Source organism: Aegilops tauschii, chromosome 3, assembly GCF_002575655.3.
Source record: "Aegilops tauschii subsp. strangulata cultivar AL8/78 chromosome 3, Aet v6.0, whole genome shotgun sequence".
In the NCBI taxonomy this organism is placed as follows: Eukaryota; Viridiplantae; Streptophyta; class Magnoliopsida; order Poales; family Poaceae; genus Aegilops; species Aegilops tauschii.
Window position 1 is genome coordinate 529431509 of NC_053037.3, and position 6344 is coordinate 529437852.

General features: G+C 45.3%; 1 long non-coding RNA gene across 1 annotated transcript; it reads right to left on the reverse strand.

The window, feature by feature from the left end:
* Window positions 1-3479: 3479 nt before the first annotated feature.
* LOC120976191 (uncharacterized) lies at window positions 3480-5729 on the reverse strand. Its single transcript, XR_005771445.3, has 3 exons — window positions 5256-5729; window positions 4580-4712; window positions 3480-3996 (listed from the first exon to the last, which is right to left on the reverse strand). It is a non-coding gene; the product is annotated as an uncharacterized lncRNA (long non-coding RNA).
* Between the last annotated feature and the right edge of the window lie 615 nt (window positions 5730-6344).

A 6344-nucleotide genomic window follows, 5' to 3' on the forward strand; every position in this document is an offset into this window, starting at 1 on the left:
TAGTACCGCCCTGCCACCGCGGTAGTACCGCTCTGGGCCCAGCGGCAGTACCGCGAGGGGAGCGGTAGTACTGCTTATAGGGGCAAGCGGTAGTACCGCTGGCCAAGCGGTAGTACCGCTCTCTGCGGGGCTGAAGGGGGGGTAATGGTTGGATTGTTCCCCCCACTATATAAGGGGGTCTTCTTCCCATTCTACTTAATCTCTTGAGCTCGTGTTCTTCCCCCATTGTTGACCTTCTTCGAGCTTGCTAACTCTCAATCCCTCCATGGATTCTTGCTAGTTTTTGAGGGAAAAGAGAGAGGAGATCTAGATCCACATTTCCACCAATCACTTTCTCCTCTATGTGAGGGGAACCCCTTGGATCTAGATCTTGGAGTTCTTAGTGTTCTCCTTCTTGTTCTACCTCTCATTTTCCTCCCTAGCATTAGTTGCTTCGGTGGGATTTGAGAGAGAAGGACTTGGGCACTCCGTGTGCCCTTGCCATTGCATTTGGTGCATCGGTTTGAGTTCTCCACGGTGATACGTGGAAGTTACAAGTTGAGAAGCTTATTACTCTTGGGTGCTTGGTGCCCTTGAGCTTGTTCCCCTTGGGTGCTTGGGCGCCCTAGACGGTTGGTGGTGTTCGGAGCTCAATCATTGTGGTGTAAAGCTCCGGGCAAGCGTCGGGGTCTCCAATTAGGTTGTGGAGATCGCCCCGAGCAATTTGACGGGTTCCGGTAACCGCCCCCAAGGGTTGCCAAAGTGTACGGGTTCGGTGACCGCCCCCAAGGGTTGCCATTTGTACGGGTTCGGTGACCGCCCTCAAGGGTCCCTTAGTGGAATCATGACATCTTGCATTGTGCGAGGGCGTGAGGAGATTACGGTGGCCCTAGTGGCTTCTTGGGGAGCATTGTGCCTCCACACCGCTCCAAACGGAGATTAGCATCCGCAAGGGTGTGAACTTCGGGATACATCGTCGTCTCCGCGTGCCTCGGTTATCTCTTACCCGAACCATTTACTTATGCACTTTACTTTGTGATAGCCATATTGTTTCTTGTCATATATCTTGCTATCACTTAGTTGTTTATCTTGCTTAGCATAAGTTGTTGGTGCACATAGGTGAGCCTAGTTGTTGTAGGTTTTGTGCTTGTCAAATTAACCGCTAGGTTTATTCCGCATTTGTTCAAGCCTAAACCGTAATTATTTTAAAGCGCCTATTCACCCCCCTCTAGGCGACATCCACGATCTTTCACCGGGTGAGATCAATAACTTAAGCACATATGGAAGAGTACCACCTCTCTTGCGATGCTGTGTAGGCCTATGCTGATACGTTGAGGGTGCTGCGGGTGCGATGGCTGTCGGCGGCGGGGAAGAAGACTTTGGACGGCAGACGGCCGGGTCGGGGGATATATCCTGTTGCCGTGGACGAGGCGGTCGTAGGAGCGGCAACGGCAAGGTGGACGACAGCGCCGATGAAGCGAGAGGAGGCGATGAAAGGATCCTGGTCCAGCGCCGTGGATGAGAGACGTCCATCTCTTGCAGTGGACGACGGGGTAGGGGTAGCGGCTCCGGCAAGGTGGAGGATGGGGTGGCGGACGAAGGAGGCTGGCCGCAGTGCGGAGGTTGTCGTGCCGCCGACGGTGTATGAATGGGGAAATGGAGGGGAGGGGGGGATCTCAAACTTTGGGACGCGCTTCTCTGAAATGGGGGAAAGTTACGAACTTATCCCCCGTTTAAAATTTCGGACATCGCGTCGGTTGGGGATAGGACAGTAATCTCGCATCTCCCAAATATTTGCCGGTAACTATTTCGGGCGAGGAGAGGGTGTTTTGCCGCCCACGGTGTATGAATGGGCCGGACAGGTAGGGTGGTTGTGTCACATCTGATGGAAGTTACACATCTGCCCCTATTTAAAATATTAGCCTACATCGATTTCGGACGAGGAGAGTTTGTTTTGCCGCCCACCGTGTATGAACGGGGAAATGGAGGAAGTGACACATGTCTTTCGGATGAGCTTGAATCAAATGTGTTTTGCCGCCCATGTTTGGCGCCCACCGTGTCTGAATGGGCTCAGAGGCCGTCGTGTCACGTCTGATTGAAGTTACTAGTCTACCCCTATCGACAGCAGTGTAAATCTGGTCGATAGGGATGTCAAGTGTCAGGGGTAGACAGTAATTTCCATCCCGCAAACACTTGCTTCGGGCAGCCCACAAATTATAGTGGGTGTTTAGCCGCTTCGTTCAAAACTTGGGAGAATTAGCATTCACGTTTGCCCTGGGACCTGGCAAACTAAATTCAAATCCAATTTGTATTCGATTACAAATATCCACAGATAATTATATGTTTTGTTATTTATTTCTTCAAAACCACAACAAAGATTTATTCCACCTTTATATATGATTATGATTTAGAAATGCCGTGATCTTCGAATTCTGTAGGTTGGATACACTCTGAGTCAAACAGTTATTTCATCCAATACAATATGCTCACACGAAAAACAGTTCACCTTATGTCATTCATACAAGTACTGAGGATTACCTCGCCTAAAAAATTCGGATCATTACAACACATGGACAACATAGGGGGTCTTGCAACATAATCCATTCAGAGACATGACACAACATGCAAGTACAATAATATAATGACAATTTCAACTGGTATCTAAAGAAGAACCGGGATTACCTTGGGCTTCAGATAGCAGAAACAGCAGGACCTCCTCCGTCTTCAAATGCAACATTCTTACTTCCTCCAATTCTTGGGTTGCTTGCATAATGCGTGCCGCTAATTCCGTAATTTCCAGCCTCAAGATAAAGATTACCTCATTCATGGCAGCCACACCATCTCTTTCTGCCTCTAGTAGAGCCTCAAGCACTATAATATCTGTGCTCAGACTGCTCTCCGGCGGTGTTGCCTCTGGACTGCTACCATCTGGTAACATGGATGGCGCACTGCTTCCACAAATAGATTCTGGGGTTGTACATTGTGTCCTAGTGTGAACGGCATCCTGAAAGGTTTCTGCTGGACATCAGTAAGAGATAGTTATCGTATGATCCAGGCAGTAAGCTTACATGGTAAACGACGGACGAATTATTGCCGAGCATGGCAAACTATATTTAAATGGTTCGAAGCAGCATCAGCCGAAAAGAAATTAAAATGGTAAAATGAAACTAGGGATGTAAGTGGCAAATAAACGACATCCGCCGGTCCCATCTAGTTAGTTTTTGCTACCTCCCTAGTTCATTTTCCTCAAAAAACAAAAACTCTTTTGAACTATCATACCACTAGTGGACTTTAATCGGGATTACTAGTAACATGCCCGCGCTTCGCTACGGAATCAGAAAAGATGAGGACCAACACAAGATTGTACGGAGATGTTGATCAAGCGATGACATATAGTTTATAGGAACTCATGAGGTTTCGAGCCAATATAATCCTTCTTCTAAGCCAAGGATTTTTTTTCTCCATCTTCACCTTACAACCCTATTTGTTGTTTCCCCTGCTAGGCTTTCTCATTGTTTGCCATGTAACTGAGGGTACAGAGAGCATGTGGCAATTGTAAACACGTCCACACATGACGATCTGTAGTATGTTTAGGCAAAATTAAAAAAATAATGACCCTATAGAGGGCCTGTAGTATATTTGGGAAAAAAAAATGAACCCATGCAATACATTTTATACTAAGCAAAGAAACAAAATGTCCAAGAAGAGATGAAGATGTACCTATCAAACCAAACTAACAGCCATTTTATAGAACCATACAATGACTTGCAACTTCCAATTTTGATGTCAACTTCACTAATAATAGTTGTATCATCTTCTAATAGTAGTATATGTCGAAACTGATCTATTGCAATCATTGGTAAATTTGGGGGTGCCAAAAACATTTTTACAACCAAATGATGGCTTGTATGATATCAAAGTCAATTCCTCTAGCAGTAACTATGCATTGCCTCACTGGTGTTGTCTTGTCCAATTCTTTTCTCTTGATCTAAACCATATTTTGGCTTCCCCTCGAACCTAAAAAATTGGGAAAATCAGTAAACATAAATATTAATATTTGCAAATGATGTAGGTCAAAATGGTAATCAAATAACTACAGGAGAACTGAGCAAAATTTGACAAAATGTTAAACTGCAAGTGGCCACGAGCACACAGATTCCTTAAAAACTAAAAGACAAGTACTCACAACCACAATGCGGTAAACATGCTAAATTACAAATTTTGTTCTAGTGATTGTTGCCTTGCAACACCCAAATAGTATTCAACATAAACACAATGGTATTATTTTTAAGAGGAAGCTAAAACTGCCAAGAGACCATATAATGCACAAAATCTGATTTGGCCGTGTCATCTATGGGTCTACTTCGCATGCTCAGCCTCATCTATGACCATGATAGGCAGTGGCGGAGGAAGAATAAAACTCAAGGTGGGGCAAACTCAAACATTAAAAAGATGATGAAAAATTAAAGTAATTCATAACTCTTGTACAGAGAAATAATGTATATCGTCTACAGTTTATTGCCTTTGCTCCACTGAAATTCAGAAAAATAAAACTGAGAAATCAACACAAACACAGAAAATCAGAAAAGAAAATTTATACCTTTGGTGCCCTTTTCCCTGTAATGTACATCTTCTAGCTAGCCAAACTGCTATGAACGTCGCGCCGCTAGGGCCGCCCTGTGCTGCTGCACTCTGCCTGCGGAGTAGGTTTTAGTACGTGTCGGGACAACATGCTGCAACATTGAGGCTGGAGGATCAGTACAGTGCCACGTGCAGCCACTGATCCTGCCGTGGCGCCGTCCGTGGTAGGTTCACTGAATTGCTATCGCTAGTCACTACCTAGCTAGCATTTCAAGTAGTTTTTTTACACGAGTCGTTCCAATTAGTTGCTTGAGTGTGGGACTTGAGAAATTCTCTGCTAATAATATCTAGTCATCCTTGATCATGATCTCTACATATCTTGCACCAAAAATCTAACGTAGGTCATGATCTCTACATATCTTGCACCAAAAATCTAACGTAGGTCACAATTAAAAAATAGTCTGGATACTGAATAGAAAATCCTGTTCCAACCTGATGGGATGGAGTACAGTTTAAGTCTAAGTCTGCAGCTCACAAAGAACTGTGCGGATCCACAGCCAATTCATTTCTAAGCATTTAACAAATCACATCTTTAGGAGAGACCAAGGTTTCAATCACGCATAGATCTGATACGCATCTCTACTCCAAAACAATTATCAATTTCTTGGATCTGATAGGAGAAAAACATAACTTACGGAGGGGTGAGCGTGGTTGGGAGCGGACACAAAGGGTTGGGGTAGTTGGCGCCAGCGCCGCCATGAACGAGCAGCTCGCCACCAGCAAAAATCCTCGGCGGCCTACTCATGGTGTTCCTGCCGCTGGTAGGCTCCAAGAGAAAGAGCATCGAGTTGGAGGTTGAGAAGTAAAGCCTGCACAAAAGAGAATCAATGAACCCAACAACCACAAAGGGAAAACGAACATACATGGACATGGCAGCAACCGCCGCTATGCTCCCTGTCTCGGATGAGTTGCACGGCCAGATCTAGAAGGAGAGATGCTCGGCAAGCTCGAAGTCATATCTGATTTATTGAGGCCCTAAATAAAACTACAGCTATACGAGGGGAAGGACCCTCACTCAACTCAACTCGGATGGTCGCCGGGAAAGAGAGGGGAGTGGCCGGCGGTGAGGGGTTTGGGATTTGGGGGTTCTGGAAGACTCTATTTCTTTCGCGAGAGAGGAGGAAGGAGAACTTCCAGCTCTTTCTGGTGTGCGGGGTGATTTCTGCAAAAGTGCAACTTAAGTTGCTCGGGGGCAACTGGTCTCACACTCAGCCTTACATCTTAGATCGGATGGTTCAGATGACACGAAGGCAGACACACCATCATCACCAACTCGCATTTTATAGGAGTAGAGAAACGGGACCCAGTTGACATCCTTAGTTGAAAGGGAGTGTACAACCGCTATATTTAAGTTGCCAAGGCATCTAAGCAGTTGAAATAATCTGAGAAAGCACTTAACAGTGTGGCCTCATATAAACTACGAAGACAGTCTTGTGATGAAGTTGAGAGGAAAAGTTAAGGACTCAAATGAAATAGGCATGCATTTCTTTACGATAGTACAACAGGCACTGCTGACATATTGGCCAACTCAAGTATAGCGTAACAACAAATAAGCATTCGAATCAAGCAATACAGCAAAGCAGACAACTGAACTATTTGTAATTCGGTAGGATTACACGTTGAGGGCACAAGCCAAGAAAGCAGCCCACTCGCATTACATTTCACATGTACTAAAACACACTCTTACCATATGTTGCTGTGAAGCCTAGCTGCTGTTGCAATGT